Source organism: Stigmatopora argus, chromosome 4, assembly GCF_051989625.1.
Source record: "Stigmatopora argus isolate UIUO_Sarg chromosome 4, RoL_Sarg_1.0, whole genome shotgun sequence".
Lineage (NCBI taxonomy): Eukaryota > Metazoa > Chordata > Actinopteri > Syngnathiformes > Syngnathidae > Stigmatopora > Stigmatopora argus.
The window spans coordinates 8,541,508-8,565,476 of NC_135390.1; the positions used below are offsets into that span (position 1 = coordinate 8,541,508).

Sequence of the window (23,969 nt, forward strand, 5' to 3'; positions counted from 1 at the left end):
ATGAATGAATGAATCTGGCAGGGCCGCCTTGATTGCAAGACTAATAGTATACACAGTTGATGATATAAAAATTAACAAAAACATTATTCTCAGAGGGTCCATGAAAAATGAAACAATTAAAATGCATTTGTTGTTTTGAATTTTTACTTTGTATTTGATCTTTTGTAGGTCTCAAATGCATCTACAAAGACCATTTGACTAACTGAAAGTTCCAAGCAAATGCCTTTGGAGCCATTGTTTACATTTCGCTGTTTCTGACAGAATGTTTAATTACCTTCATGTTTGTGAAAAAATGGATTTGAAGATTATAGAATCATGCATTTTTGAAATTCTGTCTGTGTCGCAAAGTTGTTATTGGCATTCATTCAATCAAGTTATTATGGCTCCGATTGCTGCTCTATAGCAAAGTTAATTTGTTATTCTTACATAATATGCCATTTTTCATCATTATCAGTACATATTCAAACCTGGGCTAAAAGTGACCATGATTTTAAAGAGAATGATTTTAATATAGATTTCAACGCTATGTTTGTATCTATTTTATTTCATTCATTATAATGAAACTAGGTGGCTACATTTCCTTCTGTTGAGTGGCAGGTTAGTGCGCTATCTGCAGTGCTCATGAACTACCCCCTGCTGTGTTTAATCAATACCATTCTGAATTCAGGCCTTCACTCGTAAGCACATGCACATGCCCCTGCACCCCAAACGCACACACACACACCTTTCATCATGTTGGTGTTTGTCTACCGAGGCTCAGTGTGAAGTTACTCATACTGTATTCCCTTGGTGTACCAGTATATTGAAAAGTATGTGTGCGCACATGCGCATTTTTTTTATTTGTGGGAATTTTATATTCTGACCATACTGATTAAGAATTGATTGTGGATGTGTGGATGTATGTTTGTTAATGCCATAAAACAACAACAGCAACTGAATTAAATAAAACATAAGAATGGACAAGAAAGAAGAAAGCTTGTCCTGCGCAATTCCATCATTCCTTACTGATCTATTTCACAGTCATGCATCAACTGAATGCATCTAAAAATAACACGATTTCCCGTTACAGGGGTGCTCAAAGCACCTAAAACTGCCCCCCATTCATAGCCTCTTGTAGCGGTCCTCACCCAGCCGTACCACCTCACAACACATACACTTAGTTCTACCTTTTGCCGTTTAAAACTAGCAGCAGCTTTGTGTGAAAGGGGTTTAACGGCAATGCAATAAAAACAAGGCAGGGGCCCGCCTTGTCAGGATAACCAAATTTGGTAGGCCTGACGTAGCAGAATTTCAGGAAATAAATAATGTGGCTTTTTGTTCCTAGATCCAAGTAGTCTAATGTTCCATTGTTGCAGCGGAAAGGAACTTCTTTGCTAATTTTGAGGTGTTCTAATTATAGCAACTGTGAAAAGGGCTCCATTAGTTTTGGCAGTAAAGTAGAAAGTTTAATGTTTCTGGTCAGCTACAGTTCACCCAAAACCGTAACCTTTAGGCTGAACAGTTAGACGTTTTAAATCACCTTTTTTAATGTGTCCCAAAGCTCAGGTGAAAAAAAAACCCCACACACACATTAATTAATGTTTTTTTTCATTGTCCTAATTCCTTATAGTTCTTATGAATATGTGTGCCAAGATTGCACGGGATCCCTTTACCTGCCTCTCGCTTCTTGGACATTCTTTTTGACACCACTCTTTGACACCCAGCAAAGCTCGTTTTCGGATACCGCTCCTTTACAACATATACATTATTCTTTCCTTTGGCCCCTAATAGGCCCTATTCACATTTATTTTTAATTCAAAATATAAAGTCTGAATAGTTTAATGCAGTTTTTTTATCAATACATCCGTATAGTGGGCTGTTCGGTGGATAGTGGTCAGCACGTCAGCCTCGCAGTTCTGAGACCGAGGGTTTGATGCCAGGGTGTTTTCCGACCTTCGTGTTTGGAGTTTGCATGTTCTCCCGGGTGTGTGCTCCGGTTTCCTTCCACATCCCAAAAACACACATGGTAGTCTGGTTGGACACTCTAAATTGCCCTTGGGTGAGTGTCTCCTTGTGTTTCCTACAATAGGCTGGCCACCAATTCACGGTGTCCCCTTCCTGGTGCTCACAGTTGGCTGGGATAGGCTCCAGCAGCCCCAACGACCAATATGAGGATAAGCGGTAGGGAAAATGAATGAATGAATCTATATAGTGAATAGTGGCCAAGCTTGGGGCCCAAGGTAAAGCAATGGGCCTTCTCCATTCTCATGTAGTATTTATTCAAGTACTGTACTTGATTATTTAAAGAAAAGGTGAGCATAAAATTGACTCATTCAGCCAGATTGTTCTGCTTTAAAAAAAGAAATGTCTCAGCTGACAGCTGAATTCGTAAGTTGCATAACTGGTCTATTTTCCATCTATTTTCCCCTTGTCCAGCGAATTATTTTGAATATAATTGTTTATCTTTTAATAGAAGGGAATAATTTGAGTCAGTTTAAGTCATGGAATAAAGCTTGTTGGGGATCATTATATAACAATTGAATGCTCTCAATAAGTTTACTTTGACCAATGATCAACATTTAATAAACTGTAGTTAACAATTTTAACCACTCTGATAACTACTACTGGCATTTTTGTGATGAAAAGAGTCACTTGTGTCAATTTTTATCTCCATTGAAACCTACAGCAGTGTTGTTGTTTACGTGTGCAAATTTTGTCAAAAAAAAGGGAAGTAAAAATTTGGCTGGTGCACATGAACATTTATTACATTTTATTTTTTAAAGACTACTTCGTGCGCATTGAGGAAATGGAATGGTCCCGTACATCTAATTAGAAAGGCTAGCAGTATTTTGATGTGCAATGTGTTCTCAGCTGGATTTGATTTCAAATTAAAATAATTGATTTACATAAAAATACTACTTTTATTGCGTGTATATGAGATGCTTTGAGGGCCTATAAATATCTTCGGTCTTCTGCAACTGCCTCCGTTTGCTCAATACTACATGTACTCATCATGGATAAGTTGTAATGACCCAAATATGGAGGTGAAATAATATAAAATATTTTTTCTATTTCTATAACTTCCACATATTTAAGATTAAATCTCCTTTTTAAGTATTCAGTTCATAACACTGCTGTGCCAAATGTTGAAGCGTTGTAAATAATAATTATAATATTTTTTTAAAGCGTAAAATTATAATCCATACTATTCAAATTTAACCAAGAAAAAAAAAATCTTATTTTCATAATGTCACTTTTACTCTGCATTCATTTATTAAAAAAACATTCAGGGGATAATAATGAAATATTTGCTACTGAATCTGTTTGCCTTGCATGTTTCAAAATGCTTTACAGTCAATATTTGCTCAAAATGAGTTTAAAAAAGCTGACTTTTAATTAGAAAGCAGTGGGAGGTACTTAATTATTTTTTCCTGTGAAAAAATCCTGGGGGTAAATAGGGCAGAGGTGTGAGGCTACGTGAGCGTAAATATGACTCACAATAATTTACGAGGTGCTTCTGGGCCTCCCCTTCCCGTCCCAACCCATCCCATTCCATCCCGCCTTCCTATTTCCATCGGGTAAAAATTAACTACAAAATGTGAAACTTGGCTGAAATACAATGAAAGATAATTAAGAGCTGGTCCTCTCCTTTCCCCTCTCCTCCTCTGTTTTCAGGATGTTCTCTATCCCTCCTGACACACTTTTGCCTCTCCTGACACGCACACACCCGCGCACACACCCGTGCACACACCACCAAGCAGCTCCCCTGCTGTGACAGCAAACATTCATCGCACATGATCACCATGACGATATGGCAATATGAATTATGCATTAAGGCAGCCTCGCCTCGACTGTGGGTACAAAGCCATGTGGGTGATATTCTGCTCTCAAATCATATGGGAAATATCTCCTTAGTATTAATAATATAATATTCCACACCAGTACATCACCCCGTGCTGTTTTACTGCCTTGCAGCGTTATGCGCTGTTGCACACACACCTACACATACATGATAGACATCAAATTTTTAACACTTCTGTGTGCTTAATACCAAATTTCATATTCCTTATCATAGCTCTTTCCTACTTGACCTTTTATTAAACTCTTAGAGCTATTGGCGGTGAATGTAATTATATTTTGCTGACGTCGCTTTTAAGATTCGTGAGTGTCATTTCAAGGTCTCAGTCAAGTTAAATGGCTCAACAAAGAGAGTGCAGTATAGTCATATGAAAATGTTCCACAATACTGTGATATTTATAATAGTATCATCCAAAAGATATTGCATACAAGGATTTCATTTAAAAAAAAAGAGTGTAGTTATAAGATATTTTTCACTCTTCTTTTAAAACCCTGGCTCATACCTCGAATTTAACACTCTGGCTATTATTAGATATTTGTCTAAAACCAATGTGACTTTGAGATTACTGAAGTAGCAACGGTTCCCCTGTTGACAGGCAGACAAAAGACACGTCTAGCTATATTTGCCGGGGAAAAAAAAGACTGGCTAGTTCTGAAAGAGAAAAAAATAGGTGAGAGAACAGGAAAAGGCCCAAAGAGACTAATAGATGCACTGGTCGAGTGATAGGTCAGATATGGCTGATTTGAAGGTTTCATTACAACAAGGCAATATGAATCTGGTGAAGTCATTAAGAGGCTAAAGAACATTTTTTAAAATATACAATATATTCGGATTAGGATGTATGGTGCATTAAATCAAATCAGGCCTTTGTAGCATGTTTCTCCTGCTTTGTCACTGTTGTCTTTTTGTTACCTTATTAAAATGCACAAAATGCATCAAAAGAGAAGGCTAATGGACAAAAACCTGTCCTCTAAATGGTCAGTATCCCAGCAGTGTTTGAAATAGCATGTCATTAAATCCACTCCATTTTTGCTCCATCTCCCAGCAGGCAAAGAAAAAAAAATACTATTAGACATCAAATAAACCATTATATTAATACTAATTGTGACTTAATCATTTAAATGTATTCCTCTCTGTAAATATATTCCCTCAGAGTTATTGCCATGGTCAACATTTTATGGCATGCACAAAGATATGGTTTTTTTTTTTTGCTTCATAATATTTAAGAAACAGAAAACTTTACGGCAAGATGCTCATTGTAACATATTGGCATTCTCAGTCAAAGAGCATTAATGTTGAACTTTTAATATTTTAAAATAAGAAATAATCTTACAAAAATTGCATTTCAAATATCTCAAAACACATAGAATACACTTTATTTAGTCCATCTTATAATATATTGGGACAAGATGAGAATCAATTTCCCCCTGAAATAATGTTTAAACATTGCTATTCTTTGTGTACGCTTTTAGAGCATAACTTCGATAGCAATGACCCGTTAAATTAATTGGCATTCCAAGCATACTTTTCTTTCCTTGCATTATTTTTTTATTCAATGCTTTTATGCCTAGGCTATTCTAACCGTACACGTCCATCTAATTATCTCCAGAGTGCGGCAGAGTTTTGACACCAGTGATCCGTGTGAATAGGGATGACAGACGGGCGTGCAGATGTGTATGGGAAGATGTCATGTGGGTGGGTGTGACGATGCCGATGTTCCCACAACTGTCGGCTGACACCTCCTCGCTATGTAAGAAAACTCTCTCACCCTGCATAATTTAAGAGTCGAGAGGGAAAGAGACGCAGACAGGAGGGAGGCAGGGACTCAGGTATTCTACCCCAATGTGAGGCTGGAAACCAACTGCAAAGGCTTACTAATTACAGCCCCCTCTACACTCCCTTTCCTCATCTATATGTCTCATTTTCACTTTGCCTTCTCCTTTTCTGAGCTCGAGTAACGAGGAGAAACAGAAGAGGTTGTGTTCCTCTTCTTACCATATCCCCGTCTCCCCTCTCATGCTTGCCAGAAGGAATATGATTAGCACGGTGGAGAGCTGAGACCCACAGTTTGCAGCGCTCACACACAGACAGACAGACATTATTCCTCTCATTTCTGCAGCATGACGAGATGGAGGAGAGGTGAGACAGGGTGGGGCTCTTAATGAGGCCAGGCAACACAGAAGCCCAGCGGTAGATCAGTTAGTGAGTTCCTGTGCAGAGCGTGCATGAGCCCTCTTGTTTGCCAGGGTTTCCTCCCACAGCTACAAAACACCCACAGGACAGGGGGATCGGAACATTTAAATTACCCCAAAGTGGGTCTGTTTGTCAGTCACAATGTGCCGAGGCGACCCGCACGCAGAGAATCACTGACTTCTGCACAAGGCGTGCAGTGATATGCTTCGCTCTCGGCATGCTACTCCCGTGGCTGTGAGCATGCATTGGGATAATTAGCCAAACAGAGTTTGTATCTTCTCATGGCAGGAAAAAAAACAACTTCTCACTAAACTAGGATACTGTGTATTAGGGCGGAAAAATGCACACATCACTGCTAACTAATAAATCTGCTTATATCTGCCCTTTTTACATACAATAAACAGCTACATTAGGGAAAGTTAAAACACATTTGGTTGAAAGTACATTAAGTACGGTATAAATAGATGAACACATTCAGCTATGTATGGCACTAAACATCACTAGATCACTGTTTAAACAATTTTTAAAGAAAAAACAACAACATATTTGAGTGTCTACACATAGCTTACAGTGCTTTGATGATACAGTATGATCTAATTGAATTTTACACTGAAGCTTCATTTGAAGAAAATCATTTATCAAATTGAAATCATAAAATTGCCCAGTATTTTTTTGTTGCTAAAATCCTTCTGGCTTACTATGTGTTCTGTAGAAGAGCGCTATTTTGTGTTCTACAATAAACAAACACTTTCTCTACTGCACCACGTAGAGAAAAGGTAAACGTTTGCAAACAAGACATGATAATATTTCGCTTTAAATTTTAAGTAGTCAAAGGTGGAATAAATGACCCATTTAAAACAACGGGCTTACAAACAATGATTGATTTAATGTAAATAGTTTTAGTATTTAAAAAAAAAATGTTTGGTAGGACTTTTTATCATCACCAAAAATCGACATTGTATTCTCGTTTTTGATTTTTCCCTCAAGATGGCCTCAGGTAGCTGAGGACGTGTTCCAGCTTCTATACGTGACATACATTTGCAGTAGTGTTATTTCAGGTTACTGGAAAATCTCACAGTAGTATCGCAAGTAGCATTAATGCCCAAATGTTTAAGCATTTGACCAAACATTAAACACACTAACTTCAATACGAAAAATGTGAGTGTGTATTAAAGGTGACTCAAAATGTAATCCTAACATTGAGAAATGAAATAGAATTTTTTTGGGACAATTACAAGCCTTAACAGTGAATTTTCAATGAGAACTGTTGAACTAATAGCTGTCCGATCTTTGACAAGAACATATAGGAGTAAATTGTAAAAGACAGCAATATGGTCAACATAGGATGCAGTCTCATTTCTTTCATTGTACTGACTTCTCTATAATAAAAGTCGGAAAATAAAGTAAAGAAGCAGACCAAAAGAAGAGGTGGGGGTGAGTGAGAGACTGAGCTTCAGAGGCAGATTGAGGGAATGCAGCAGTTGATGAAAGGAGGGAGGATGAGGGGTGGGAAGGGGGCTCAGTGGCTGATGTGAAAGCCAGGAGGTCACAGAGGTTCCCTTTAAATTTAGAACAAACCACAAACGGTGAATGTCTCCTCCAAAAGGCTGAATGACTGATTATAATGGCTGCCTGTTCCCATCTCGTCCCTTCAGCCTCGCAGGGTCGGTTTCTTTAAGACCAATACGACCGCAGCTTTAAACGTGCCGGCAGGCTTGCAATTTACAATTACAATTTAGGCATTTAGTTGATGCCCTTATCCAAAGAAAGGGACAATGAGAACAGGATCAGTAGAAAGAGATGGTGTGTGTGTGTGTGTGTGTGTTTGTGGAAAGTATGTGTGTGAATCCTGTGATCCTTATCAGGAGCAGGAAGACTTAAGAGCAGGTGCAGTCGAAACAAGTTCAAAGAATATCTGTGAAGGCAAACAGAGTACAGGACAATACAAAAGTATGCATCAACATGTGTTATGAATACAAAAACCTAAGTGATGCTAACTTAGCTTAAAAAGATTCAACAGAAATGTATGTTTTCCCCATTTTCTTCAATACACTCTTCAGACACTTTACTATGGACTTTTCTCGTTATAGTTAATTAAAAAACTGCTCAGACAAAGTAAATGAACACATTTTTGATTGCGTTTGTCAGAAAGCTATGAGACAATATATTAATTATCATCCGTGGATGCTCCTTACGGGGTTGTAAAAAATTCAGTACATCATACTGACATATGAATAGTTTGCTTTCTCCATTAATTAGTAGAGAAACCAATAACTAATCCCAGTGGGAATGAATACGATATAATGTCATTGTGATATTTTCTTAACAAGCAACAAATGAATTTTATGAAGAAAAACGGCTGCCATATCTCATAGTGTGTATTGGAAAAAGAAAACAATGGAAAAGCACTTTAAACAACAGGATTTTGGAATTGCCATTTGATGAAGAGTCCAGTGAAATGGAATAGCTACTTTGGCATACTAATATGAATTCAAGTACAAAGACAGATTTACCAAAAATATATCCGTAGCACCATAAAGATGAAAGATTCTGCAATACTCTTTCACTACGTTTTGGTAATATGATTTATTTACATACCATGCATGTACTTATTTTGAGAAAGTCTTTATATATATAAATATTTATTTATATATATATATATATATATATATATATATATATATATATATATATATATATATATATACACATACATATATATATATATATACATATATATACATACATAAATACATATATATATATATACATACATATTATATATACACTATTTTTTTCAGAAAAACAATACTACTGACAGTTAGTGTAGAAGTTAGACATAGCATTACTAAAGGAAGTGAATCCAAGTATTGTTTCACAACTTAATGTTGTTTGTATCTTTTGAAATGTTTAAAGAGACTAACATAAATAGAGAATCAGCATCATTTACATTCATATACAAACACAACAAGGTTGTCGACCATTCTTTTACAAATTGAAACACATTGGTCATCAGAAGGTTGTAATACTGCAGTTCAAGCAAATACCTACATTTAACACCTGATGCCAACATATGGTTCCTTGTGTGAAGGTTAACCCCATTTCATATAAATCCCCTACCCCCATCGCACCCACCCCCCGTTCAGAAACAAAATAAAATTCTTGTTTCCGCCTTCTCAGATTTTTTCTTGATGGTTAGATTTCTTTGCCATTTTGTATAGTTTTAGAAATGAAAGAAGGCAGGCTTTGGGGTAAGAGACATTTTAAACACATTTTTTAATATCTTGGTTGTGAATTATGCCTGTAGTTTACGACATATTTTAGTTGAATCAAATCTTAATATAATATGTGTAAATATAAAGCTGTGATTGGTCACCATGTCATAACATAGTTTTTCGTTGTCCTTATGTGGACATGTTTTCAAATATAAACATGATATATGGAGCATTTACAATTTGTAATGCTAAAATGGAGTATAACTGTCATATTGCATAATTAGCGTATTCCAAAAATGCCACTTGTCTAATGCAATGATTGGCTTGAGAAGGATTGTGTCTCCTCCCTATTTTCTCATGACGTATGAAGCCAGAACAAAACGGCTGTTTCAAATCTCAACTATTGATTATTAAATAAATAAATTAGGAACTGAAGCACCTTAACATACTGAAGGCAGTTTTGTATTTACACTTCATAGTTGGCATTTAGGAACTCATTTTAATTGAAAAGGGTAAATTATTAAATGATTTGCTGAGATGTCTTGTCTATGTTTTAGTCCTCTGCCAAGGGATTACAGATGTAAATTAGCTGATGATGTGAACGTCAACACATTTACACAGACATTAATACTTAATGTCTGTAAAAAAAATCAGATCAAATACAATCTGACCTTAACATGAGCAAAACAATCTCATACAGCGCCATGCCTTAATAATATTACATTTTATTTTGTAGGAGTGTTCCCCAATCCAAAGGCCAACAATACAATATCTCAAATCCTTCAGCAATTGTAGTACGTGTACACATGATTTCAATTTTGACACAAACAAACTGAACAATAAGAAAAACACCCACGTGCCATGAGAAAAATGTCAACTGTGCAGGCAAATGTCATAGGCCACATTTTACAAAATAAAAGCCCAATAAAGCAAAAGGTGTACTCACTCAGGCAAATGTAGAAATAGCTTCGAAACACATTTATACTATGCAGGAGCGTGTCGACTATCCTGTCGGGGTGCAAGGTAGTTGCCTTAGCTTGAGCTCAGCGTTATTTGTCAGCCAAATCCTTGAAGAACAAGAAGCCTTCTCTGTGCCTAAACCTGCCGACAGAGAAGGCAGCTTTGAAGGCCCCCAGCTGAGCTCGGCACACAGCTTTGAAGCCAATGGAAAACTCTGCTCTATGGGGCCAAACGAAAATGAGCAGGGGCAAACTTATACACATCTGAAACGAGTGCCAGTTTGATTATTTATGCGTAGCTCACTGTTAGGATTCTAAAAGTGGGTGTTTTTTAGGTTGAAAATCTTTTCTGATCTTAATCGTGACTATTATGATTATTGTATAAAAAAACATAGTTTGGAGTCATTCGCGAATACAGTATTTCAGTTCAAATAACAGTCATCAAATTACATTGGAAAACATTGTATGCACACATACACATTACATACATTAAATATACACGTACATGGCAGAGACATGCAAGTAATTCAAGTCAGATTTTAAATGTTTTAGTCTAAAGGTGTGTTTTCTATCAAAATTGTCAATTTTAAATGCTTTATTTAGGATTTTATCAATTATGGATGTCAATTGAATTTCCAATTGATTGTCACTATTGACTATAAAATCAAGTTTAACTGAAATGATACCCTTAACTTTACCAGACTCTAACTATAAAAAAATGTGTTGAAATCATTTGTATTATCTCCAGAAGACCATACATGATTTAAGAAAATGTACTCAAAATGGTTTCAATTGAGAAAAAAATGCACTCAATTATTTGCCCATTTTTGTCCTTTTGATTGAGTTCTATGTTAGACTGCTTAATTAGCACAATAAATAAATTAAACTACCCTTAAGGTTTGTGTATTTTTAGGAGGCTGTTTGTGAATTTTGGAGACACGTGGAATCAAATCAGTAGGCCTAGACTCCATTTGTCTCTCTCTCCTTCTCTGCCTCCTTTCACAGAATCCATTGACAAACACACTAACCATCTCCAGCAGACAAAACAGTGGACACGTTTATGTGATGTCCTGACTCATTCTGCTCCTTTCCTCTCCAAAGCCCGGGGCCCGATGCAATGGGACCCTAAACTAACACGCACATAATAGGGCCTTGTTGGGACCGCCTTAATGTTACTAATGTTATGCAAATGAAGACGAACCAGGGCAAGGAAGGATACGAGAGGAGCAGAGCAGAGGAGGAGGAGGCCGGCAGAGTGTTTGTGTGTCCGAGGAGGCCGCTAAGCTGCCATTACCAAGGGATTAGGCAAATGCCCCTGTTGTATCGATGTTGGTTCGACAACCAACCAGCAGCCCTAATCCCCACCTCTCTTCTCTTTTCGACAACGCCTCGTCTACGCCTCTTCTCCTCCTCCTCTCCTCCTCTTTACATCACCCCCATCTTTGCCTAGCAGTTTGTGTGGAAAGAAAATCTCAAATTTAGTAGTATTCCTACTCCTAACACATACAAGCTACCAAATACACATACAAAAAAAATATCACCATTAATACAAAATTAGTAACTTGGGCCACAACGAGTGTAATGTGTGTACATGTGTGTGTAGTCATTGATTTTCCTGACATTCGATGTGTGTTTGTGATCAATACTAAGAGTCAGGGAGTGAATTTCTGGTTCCTCTTTGCTGTGTTTGCTTTCGGCTTCCCAATAAATGGTGTGACCTTATGGCTTCTCAGCACTTCAATTTTTTTAGGTCGTACTTGCTGAAGCGAGCTGGAGTGTGAATCAAGACTCCTGAAATGGGAGATATACGTTGATTCAGATGTGTGTGTGGCTGTCTGGTAAACAGGGATTAAACGTTTTAAGGTTCACCAACAAACCGTGATAAAATTACAAAAGGTTAGTATTTCCGTTTAATTTTGCAGTCACAGTCAATAATGCATTTAGCGTATCTTAGCTGTCCCTCTTTGATTCAACTTATATTCGGTTAATGCAACATCGTGATAGCATCAGCAACTAACATGACAAAGAGAGTGTTATTGATATGTTCTTGGCACACTCAAAATCATTGTTGTGGCGTGGGATTCAAGCACGCTCTGCTTTTCATTAACAATCAACCATTTAGGTTCTTTCATTTTATTTGCGGAAATTAGATTTTTTCAAAATTCAACACTCAGTCCAGCAAATCCATTTACCTTATTTTGACAATTAACAGAGTGATTTCACATGGATTGTTTTATGGTTGGATTGGATAACTTTATTCATCCCGTATTCAGGAAATGTCGTTGTCAGTAGCAAGAGGGTGAGGATGCAGATATAGGAAAGGCATTTTAGACATAAATAGATAGGTAATAAGTAAGTTAATAAATAAATAAGTTATCCAATCCAATCCAATGACTGAACATGACTTATGATTGAACTGTATAGACCAGAGGTGGGCAAGTCCGGTCCTCGAGAGCCCCTATCCAGTCTGTTTTCCATATCTCCCTCCTCTACTGTACCTGAATCAAATGATCAACTCATCAGCAAGCTGTCCAGAAGCTTGATACCGATCCAGATTATTTGATTCAGGTGTATTGGTGGAGGGAGATATGGAAAACAGACCAGATAGGGGCTCTTGAGGTTCGGACTTGCCCACCGCTTGTCTACACAGTGGTACCTCTACTTAAGAATTTGTCTACATACAATATATTCAGCCCGAATGGGAAAATGTATTATTTGTATTTTATTTTGAAATTGGGGTGATAGAGTTGCTCTCCCATTGGCTATCTCCCAACACTCCGCTGGCATCCCATTGGCTAGAAGAGAGCTGCATCTCTATGGTGCTGGTCCCGATGTTAGCGCACTCTAGGTGGACATGAGAACTGGCATCAGCGTAGCGGCCATAGTATGAGCGCGCCCATTCGGCCAAAAGCATCATTTCCAGGCACTTTTTCCAGGATCATGCCAGTGCCGCTCCGGCATTGAGTTCCTGATTCGTGTACCTTTGACGCTCATTCATCATGGAGTTCTAACATGTTTTTTCTTGAGTTTTTCTTAAGGCTTTTGATCATTTTCACCCAAGAAAGTTATGGTTAGAGTGAAAAGAAGAATCGTGCTGTTATCAAAGTGTTCACGAGTCTTGCTGTTGCTCAGCTTGACATCGTATACCTTGCACATTTTTGGAAAATGAAAAAAACGTCATTAAAGGCGATCATCGTTGGAATGATATCTCAACAAACGTAACATAATTTAAGTTGTGTGTTTACGTGTGTACATATTCTTACTCAGCTGCCCAACGCCCCCTCCACCTTCACCTATGCATTCGTCCATCCACCCTAATGGAAATTGTATTTGCACCTCTTAGTAATTTTAATGGCTTGCTAAATAATTTTAGGGTTTTTTTGTGTGTGTGTTTCGTCCACATTTACGATCCACTCCTGCATCCCACGAGAAGATAAGTTGTACAGAAGACTTCATGTGTTTAGACAAGGCAAATTCTGTTCTTTTTTTATGGGGTTAAGGTCATGTGTATATTGGATTTATATGGACCTATCAAGTACAGGATGAATAAAGTTTAATCTAATCTAAAACCGTACTTTACATACTTGTGCCTCACTGAAATGCCGTCCATAATGTTAGACACTTGAAATTTTCCAAAATGGTTTGATAAGGTGATGAATTTTAAATGGTCTATTCATAATAACACAGCCCATCATGTGGTGCTACAAAAACATCTGTATGCAAGATATACATATATGCAATGCATATAAAGTACCCATAATGCAAAATACATTTGAAGGAGAGAAGTAATTCCTGCGCGGGCCATAACCAATGAGTCAATGCTGCTCAGGCTTTATCTGTAAGCTATTCTGAGCCAAGTTAGCTGCAAGGGTGCATGTGGTCTTAGTGTTTGTGTGTCTGGTGACATAGTTGCAGGCAGAACCCAGAATACTCAATTATCACATTAACACATCCTGGGAGTAGCCGAAAGGCTAAACACACAAACACACTTGCACAACATGTAGGCTGCCATATACCCACGCACACCTCCTTCGAATATCTCTGGTAGTGCAGCCCCCTGCTGAGCAACTCAAACACACCAAGGGTGGGGGTGGTTGTGTTAATGGCTGGAGGAATATGTGGCTGGCAAGTGACATTGAGCCCAAGGTTGAACACAAACTGTGATTTTTTTATGGTCTGCTATAGACTGTATAGTGTTTAGATTGACAGCAGTGCTTTTACAAAAACAGCCGTCTCATTATTTTTGATAGGATATCGCAATTGGCCACAGGGGAATCCGACTCGCACCACTCATCATCACAAAAGGCAGCATGCCACTTCAACATATTGGTTGTTGGGTGACGCTCATTTGGACGTCGACCTTGTACAAGAAGCTTAAGCAGGAGCTTACGCTGGCCCGACACTCCAAACTATACCAGATTTGGCAAGGAAAGTAAACGCAGCTTTGTGGCTACAGATGGCTCCACATAGATGATGAGTTTTTTTATACATAGTCATAAAATTGGAATTTCAGTTATATCCCTCCCCTTCAACATCAGTCCTATTTGCACGAATGTGAATAGTCATGTAAAGGTTTTTCCTTGGTTGATACCTCAGTAATTTGATGAGTACAGAAAAAAAAGCACATACAAATGTAAAATATTTCCATACTTCAGACATTATTACATGATGCAAGATGCTATCTTAACATCGTCCTATTGGTGATGCTGCAATATCATTGCTCAACATGATTATGTTTTCGTCACTATCCCTTAAAATTTGAATCCAGTTGTTTTTACCCAATTCCGATTCCCGAAAAATGACATTTTTGGGCTTGATTTCCTATCAGATGACTGGATAGGGGGCATTTACATTGTAAAGATGTTTACAATTGCATACCAATATGAGATGTAAGATGCTCCCTTTTCTGGTTTCTATATGAAAACCAAATTCAGCTTATTGCTGGATATTTTGTTATGGTTCTGCTGTGGTTATTTTGCTGGATATCTGTGCTAAAGAGGCTCAAGTCAAATGAGGGATTCAAAATGGACATGCGGCTCATACTGCAACCGCAGAAGCTCAAGAAGCACTTAGTCGCACTAAAATGCAGTAAATAAACCCGTCTGTCTACTGAATGTTGTCATAAGTAGGACTACTCTCGGCAGACTGACAGTCTCATTGCTGGTATAAAATAATATGCTTGTGCATGTGTATCTTATTGAAAGATTATGTACAACTCTTTGAATAGCCAGTTCAGGGAACATGTCAGGGTCATGACATATCTTTGTGAAATGGACATATGCAGTATGTCTTCATGTCATGAATTCTCGTGCACTCAGCTGAATATGAGATTAATAACACTATTAAAATGTGGAAATAACAGCCCTCAATGTTATGGACAGTGGCAGCCCTAGTTTTATTAGCATCCTGTGTGAGACTATGATCCCCACACTTATAGTACCATATATTTTTGATGTAATGTATCTGTTTTTCTTCCAAAATGTCAATTATAACATAATCAATTGTAATGTGTAATGTAATATTGATTTTTCAGTCATACATTATCGTCACGTGGTTGCTCAAGCCTTTCCCTGCTGACTATGGGCAGGAGACAGGGTTCATCCACTCCGGGCTGGTTGGCAGGAAACTAATTTGGGAGCAAACCAGAGTACCCAGAAAAAAACCATGCAAGCATGCCCATGTGACACGCAAACTCCCCACAGAAAGGCTAGCTACATAGATTGATTTCTTGATCCCACCACTGTGAGGCATCGCATTAACCAGTCATCCACTGTGCTATCAAGTGTCATCTATCATTTATAAACTCTAAAATAGATATAAAATTCCAAGTTCTGCGATCCACTTTGCTAACTTTCAGCCCTAATCATTTCCTGTCTATGGAGTATCATGAGCTGTGTTAGTAATATGCCAGCTGCTTCCTCACCAATGCAGGCATTTAGCAAATCACAACTGTTTTTGGTTTGGGTTCTCAATATGTTTCCTTTCTAATACCCTTTTTATTGTTTACCACCTTTGCCAAAGGGAGTGTGTGAACTCATTCTGCTGATACCATTAAGTGTATTATTTAATCTTTAACTATTGACCATTGTTCCAATATATTTCCTGTCTGCTAGTTTAACTAACTGATAACTCATGACTGCAGAAATAAGGTGATTTAATTGGGGACAGGGCACAGCTGTACCTTGAAGCAAAAGAGTAAGGACCAACGACATTTAGACAACATAATTGTATTACTTAAATTTAATGACTATATTTATGTTGGGTTTTTATTATTATAAAAAAGATTAAATCCATTGCATGTGTTTGTTCAGAGCGGCATATAGAATTTATTAGGGTTTTATACTTTTAGGGGTGTCCAATACTTTTCAATCAATCAAGTTAATCAAAAGCCTTTATTGTCATTATACACATATAACGAAATTGGTGGTGCTACTCCACAAAGTGCGTTTTCCCAGTAAAAACCTAAATAAATGATATAAAAAGTCACGTCCGGGCAAGGTAAATCCTAAAATATTGCACAATCTAAGATATATTGCACATTGTTATTGCACATCCTGAAGTTATTGCACATAAGGGATTTTACGTTAAAATGGACACAAGATTACTTATGCCAAGTACATTTAATGACATCTAATTCAAGTCCTCTAGCAAAAATAAAAAATACATTTAAAATGATAATTATCACCATTGTATATGTTCATATTAGTTGTGAGTTATAAGTATGGACTGTTCAAAATATGTGCATCAATGAAAATGATACATAAATATCTCACTCAAGGAGACTAATAACCATTCACGCTCACACTCGTACCTAGGGGCAATTTAGAGTGTTCAACCGGCTTACCAGGCATGTTTTGAGGATGTGAGGGGAGTACTGAGAGAAAACCTACGCATACCCGGGGGAGAACATGCAAACTTCACCCCACCTGGGATCGAACGTTCGACCCCAGAACTACGAGTCTGACGCGCTAACCACTTGGCCGCCTATTTATGATTTCGCAGCATTATAGTATTATTACCAGCATATATATTTTGCTATGAGCATGTCAATCAAAATAGAATATTATGTCTGTGAGGTAAAAACTGTATTGGATGTCATTGGGTTGTGCAGGTGTACTGCTCAGTGTATCTTATTGCGTTGTTTTTCACTTAGCTACCTCATTTATTATTCCGCCTCTAGTCAGTCTATCCTGGCTCGCGCCCATCAAACATTTGGCCTCCCCAACTAACAGCTGATCCAATTAACTCTCCACAGATTCCCTTGGCCAACAGAGACTTTCACATTCCGGTTCAGGTGTGTTAGACTTACCACATTGTCACATTGTGACTACATGTAAGATGGAAACGTGTGCGTGTGTATGCATTTGCCTAAATAGGTAACCTCTAGTGTTGGAGAGGAGTCAGGTGTTCTCCATCCCACCGAGCTAAGTGACCCACCCGGATGTGTGTGTCCACAACTCCACAACTTTGCATATGGTCAGCTGAGGTCTGAGAATTTGGGAATTCCCTTACGATCACTGGAACACTAATTACTTCGAGTTTGACAGTCAGATGATGACAAAATGGCGGCTTTGCAGTTGTTTGGAGCTCATCAGGTGAATGAGGTTCCCACAGAATACCAAATACATAGGTGGCTGCTGTGTGATTCTGTGCGTGGCCTGCTAGACTTTAGTCAACAACACAGTGATTGAACAAAAGTGTGGCCTAGAGTTACACTGTGCACATGTCAATGTGCTCTTTTGACGGACCAGATAAGAGTCCTTTTGTTCCCCATTTGCTTAGCTGCCCAGTTTGTATGCAACCTGCAGCGATGTGTTTCGGCCTCTTCCCTCTCTTTCATGCACATACAAATAGCTTTTAATCTTATCGTCTTTCATCCCCACTCAACTGACTTTCATTACCTGCCTTTAGTTTAGATGATATCAGAGGAAAATAATCAAAACGGTTGGACTTGTCTTTCAATACAGTTTACAACTTTGTGCACACATGGCAGCATCATTTAACTGGAAAAAGCACATATTATTTTGGATTAGAAAACCACACAAAGGTACACATACATACATACATATATATATATATATATATATATATATATATATATATATATATATATATATATATATATATATATATATATATATATATATATATATATATATATAGGTGCTCGGATGATTCGCTGGAACGTCCATTCGGCGACCTGTCCCTCTGTCAAACGTCCGTCGGCGAAACGTCTTTCAGCGAATCATCCGGCCACGATATATATATACATATATATATATATATATATATATATATATATATATATATATATATATATATATATATATATATATATATATATATATATATATATATCGTGGCCGGATGATTCGCTGAAAGACGTTTTCGCCGACGTATATATATATATATATATATATATATATATATATATATATATATATATATATATATTTACGTCTTGGCGTTCTTGTTTAACCCATTTTAACCCAATGTCCTCATTTGAAGACAGTCAGTAATACTTTTCTTACTTGATATCAAGAAGTTACCCCATTTTATGCAAATGTTATGAAAATGTTACACAAATGTAAAAATTGCTAACTTGGGTTAATGTTTTACTTACATTGTCGTGTGATTGGCTGGCAACAAATTCAGTTTTGATCTTCCACATATATCGTGTCCATGATGATATGCTATTTTCACTGAAAATATGAGAACATATTTGTTTAGTGGTATTTGTTTAAGGAGACAGTTCATTCCTGTGATTTAGGTAAAGATCACAGACTATATGTCCTGAAAAAATGTGAGCAGTAATTATAAAAAATGTGTCACATACTTTGCTCTCCCAGTGCTGTGGATTCACAGGCTTCCGCAACCAAGTGAGATAGTCTAGTACATCCACTCCTCAAATGTCAAAAAGTGTGTATATGCTGTGTCTTTGTCCGAGTATATTGGGATAATTTACGTATTAATGTTTTCTAAGTTATCAGTTGATTATCTACTCTGAGCAGAGGGCTTTAGTTTTAGAGGAGTGTGGCACAGGTGGCATGGAGCCCAGCAGTGCCGAGGGCATCAGATTGGCATGTGGCACACAGCCAACCAAACATAACATATGCCAACGGGGGAGGATGGAGGCAGTAGCGAGAGAGATGCAAAACAACAGAACAGAGATGGATGAATAACTGTTTTTCTACTGTGCACATGGGCCCACAGGTCTCTTGTCTTGCACCATATGCTGTCAGCATGTCGGTGTGTCTTACTGTCTTTCCGCCGTGCAACAAAGTGCTGTCAGTGGTCAACTCTCAGTGCAAAAATGATGAGTGTCCTTAGCCCAGGGGTGGGCAAACCGGTCTTCGAGGGCCACCGTGGGTGCAGGTTTTTGTTCCAACCGATCCAGCACAGAGAGTTAAACCAATGAGATTTCTGCAGTAAACAAGAAGCACCTGACTGCAATCCACTGATTGCACTTGTAGGACACCAGATTGGGGAAAAGGTGCCCTCTCTATAGGTTGGAATGAAAACCTGCACCCACTGCGGCCCTTTGTGGAATAGTTTGTCCACCCCTGCCTTAGCCCCTAAACATCCAGCTCACGCAGCATCCTCCACCCAAGTGTGCAAACAAATATCCACAAAGGCCCAGTGCCAGATTGTGTCATTATCATACTCATCAATTATGTAAACAATTATGCATACTGAGTAACACAATATACACCAATGAAAGTACATAATGAAATACATAGTTACATACATATAGTGTACATAGGCATTTGAAATGTTCTATTATTGAAATGATCTTCTATGAGGGCAGTTATTTCTCCATATTTGGAGGAATATTGCTTTAGCAAAATTCTATGAGTGTTACAAATCATTTCATACGTGATTCAGTAGTATTCGGGAAAGTTAAGGATGTGAAAACTAAATTAAGCCAACCCAAAAAATTTGTTCAGTCGTCAGACGTAGGTTTTTACTAAAATGTGTAAAATAAGTTTGCATTCATGCAGCGCATCTGGTATATTCTAAAAGTGTGTAGTAAGATAAAAAATGATTATACCATTGTACAGTATTATTCATAAGTACTACAATTAGATTTCAATAATCTTTCAAAATAATACTATACATTGATATTCTAGGATAATGCAGAGCAATTAAACAGTAATCATCCACAATGTAAAAAGCACAAATTAATGACTCTGGTTGACTCGCAAAACATTGGTCTATTTTTTTTAAATACAGGATTCGTGAGGCAGTTCGTCATTGTGCAAATGTACCCATTGCAGTGGCCAGTGGGTGTGGTATATTACTTTGTCTGCACTCTACTGTCTTCATGGGTAAGCGCATCTGCAGGAGGAGAATATGAAACAAATTGCAACGCATGCATATTTAATTTGTTTGTCAGCTCGACACCGAATTGAGTGGGGATGCTTGAGTGGATTTGTCGTATTCATTAACACAAACACATGCTTATATATACACATGTACACACACCTTGCTGAGTATGCCTTTCTGAATGGCGCCAAGAAACATGTTTGAGGATTTAGAGGGAGCCGGGGGGAGGAAGGATGGACAACAGAGCCAAAAGATAGTGAGTATGCAAGACAGTGAGATGATTTATGATGACGTTAGCAACCCAATTTATTTAAGATTGATGCTGAAGCAGCAATGGACGAACACATAGTTAGACTAACACACCTGCACTGCGTACAAAGTTTTTACAGATAAGAAGCGTTTGGGATAATATTAAAGCAGATATTTGTAAGCAATTAGTAAAATTTTAATACACCATGTGTGAAAATGCATCTTTGGGCACCCCTTCGGTCAATGATTCATTTTTCAGGACACTACTTGTACCTCTTGTATATGTCATGAACCCTATAACAATGGTGATCAGGGTAATTACATTTGTTAGACTTTGTGTATTTGTGAACTGATTTGTTGAATATCAAAAATCCATCAGGAGAGAACCCAGCAGTAGCTAATTAAAAAAAGAATAGGCACGTAGTGGCGACATGGAACAACATTTTCAAGTTCATGTCACTAGCCAAACAAGCAATCATTGTCTCTATTAGACCCCATTTAAAATAATAAACTGGGGAAACACCCTTTCCAATCAAAAATAACAATTTCAACATATCCTCTTCTGAGACTAACATTACTCACTAATCATTGGGAAAATCTTAATATGGCTCATCAGTTTGAAACTTTGTAATTTTAGGAAACCCCCACTATCGCCCCACAAGGTTAACTGGACCATGGTTCATATGTGGAAAGTGTCAGACAGCAAAAAAAAGACAAAGCAAAGGGCTCTTTCCTATTAAAAGTTCTTCCAATGGCCTCTCCAATTTGCTGACTAATGAGTGTATAATTGAGTGCTGTCGATTAGAGTCAGGCAGGGCCTGTGAAAAGACAAAAAGATAGGTTTGTCTATCTCTTTGTTTTATCACACTATCTCTGCTATCCCCTCCAATGTCCTCTGCAGTGATATATATCACACCGGATTATAAATTGGACACTCATACAATTAGACAGAAAGGAACTGATTGCTGAAACAATATGTCATCTAATCAGACAATGGTTACCGAACAATTGAACCAGAGGACAGCGGCAATGGTTTTAGCAGCACAAAGCAGTGAGAAATGACAGCTACGCAAACCAGATCCTGACTCACAGGTTTTGTTTAAAAAAAATTAGATTTGAACAAGCTTATCGGAAAGGCAATTCTGCCCTTTAGATGTTAGAGTCTTCTAGAATACGTAAATGATGAAGTGTTTTTTATTATTATTATTAAATAAGACAATAGGAAAGTAAAGCATTTGCTAGTGAAAGTCCATATACAGATGATCTCTCGAGTCTCTGCTATTGTGTACAGAGAGGCAGAAAAGTAAGAGGACATGAAGTGATACATGAATGTCAGACCACACAATGTTTGTTCATCATTTTGGAAGTAAAATGGCAATCATCAGATTTGCTCAGATGGACAGGCTCAATAATAACACTGCCAAACGCTTCCCAAAAAAAAAAACCAAGCAGAAGAAACAAAGTTGGCATATGTCAACCATGCCCACTGGTCTGTTAGAATGATAATTATAGCTGATGGTGCTGTGCCCCTTGACAGAGAGCTGGCAGAAGCAAGTAGTCAGACAGACAGCATAAGGGTACAATAGTAGCACATCAGAGTTTATAGCTGTTGTGTAATGTACATCAAGTCTTAGCATTTGATATTTTTTCGTGTTTTGGTGGATTTGGTCATGTTGGTCTATTTTATGGACGATTAAGGAGGTTTAACAGTCTTAATCTTACACGCTAAGTTTAAGCCATCCATTTCATTTGCCTTCAATTCTCAGCATTGTATTTACAGGGCAAATAATAGTAACTTGAGGTGACATTGTGTAGTCTCTTCTGACCCATTAGTGTACCTACTGGGGCATATTGACACATAGTTGGTTATGGCCCATATTCTAAGTATTCCATCTAAGAATAAAGTAAATTGCACAGATGCAAGTTCTCAAGTTCTAACATCTTATTGGACTTGGTGTGAATTCAGTTCTAATATATGCTATAAATACTAAGAATATTGTCAAGAAATGATAAAGATAACATAATGTATTAATTCATGTATTTATTGTGCTTGACTGTGGTATGTTTCATAGAGGTCCGGAGGTTTATTCATAATTTAGTGCTTCAGCTCAATGATGTTACTTAAGCACATAATTAAGGTGATTTTGGCCCTCATGGATGTTTTTTTTTTTTGCTCGTCATCTTGCAAAGATCCCTGGCTATGATAAAGTACATATTAATGGGTAAAATGATTCAACCACCCTTCTTTACTTAGTTTCCTATTCATTTTAAGTGTCAGGTATAACCTAAAGGTACATTGTTTGGACAATCATTTATTGATTATATTACTTTGAGAATAAAATATTTTCCCCAACAAGATATAACACAGTGGAAAAAAGAATAATCATCAATCATTTGTTGAAGTGGAACAGAAAAGGAAGTTTGACCAAAGAAAATATGTGCTTCATATAATAGTATAGCACTTCAAACGAGTATCCAAAAACATGCTTTTCATAGAAAGTTGGTCTCTTATTGTAATTGAAAAAATACTACAACATCAGAGCAGTTCTCCAGACTTAGAGTTAAATAGAAATTATTTTATCCACTTTCAAATAAATAAGTAAACGGAATAGCAAAATCTTTAAAATCATATGCAATGCAATGATTTTTCTTTTACCAATTTCAACTCTGATGCCATGGTCGGCTTGTAGTCTCCAACAATGGAAAAACAGCAGAACTTATGTAAGACACATGGGTGCAGTTATTTATAACACCCACAATTAGGCTTAGATGACTAGACCACACTTTCTCCACTGAGTGTAGGTTTGCTGGGCAGCTTCATCCTATGCCAAATCTCTACACACATGGTATGGATATACAATTTCTTCCTGAAAACTGAAAATGCCACTAAAGTTTTTCCTCAGTCAATATGTGGATTATATGCTATGATTTTCGGCCTTTAGAAAGTCACAAATCATTTCACTGCAATATACAATGAAAGAAAACATTGACAAGCATTTAACATACCAATACATTTTTTTTACAGTACAGTGTTAATAATGTAATGCAAATAAAGAATAGAAACATGGCTCCCCTTTTTCTCAACCATATTAGCGTTTCATCATTTCATTTTCGGAACAAATCACAACTCTCAAGGGTCGTGGGGGGTGCTGGAGCCTATCCCAGCTAACTACGTGTACCAGGCGGGGG

The 23,969-nt window shown here is 37.5% G+C and overlaps 1 long non-coding RNA gene across 1 annotated transcript in view; it reads right to left on the reverse strand.

The window, feature by feature from the left end:
• Positions 1 to 10,294, reverse strand: part of LOC144073533 (uncharacterized) — a 29,724-nt gene extending 19,430 nt beyond the window's left edge. Inside the window, exon 1 of the long non-coding RNA XR_013300091.1 lies at positions 10,193 to 10,294. This is a non-coding gene — a long non-coding RNA (uncharacterized LOC144073533). The remainder of the gene's footprint in view (positions 1 to 10,192) is intronic.
• Between the last annotated feature and the right edge of the window lie 13,675 nt (positions 10,295 to 23,969).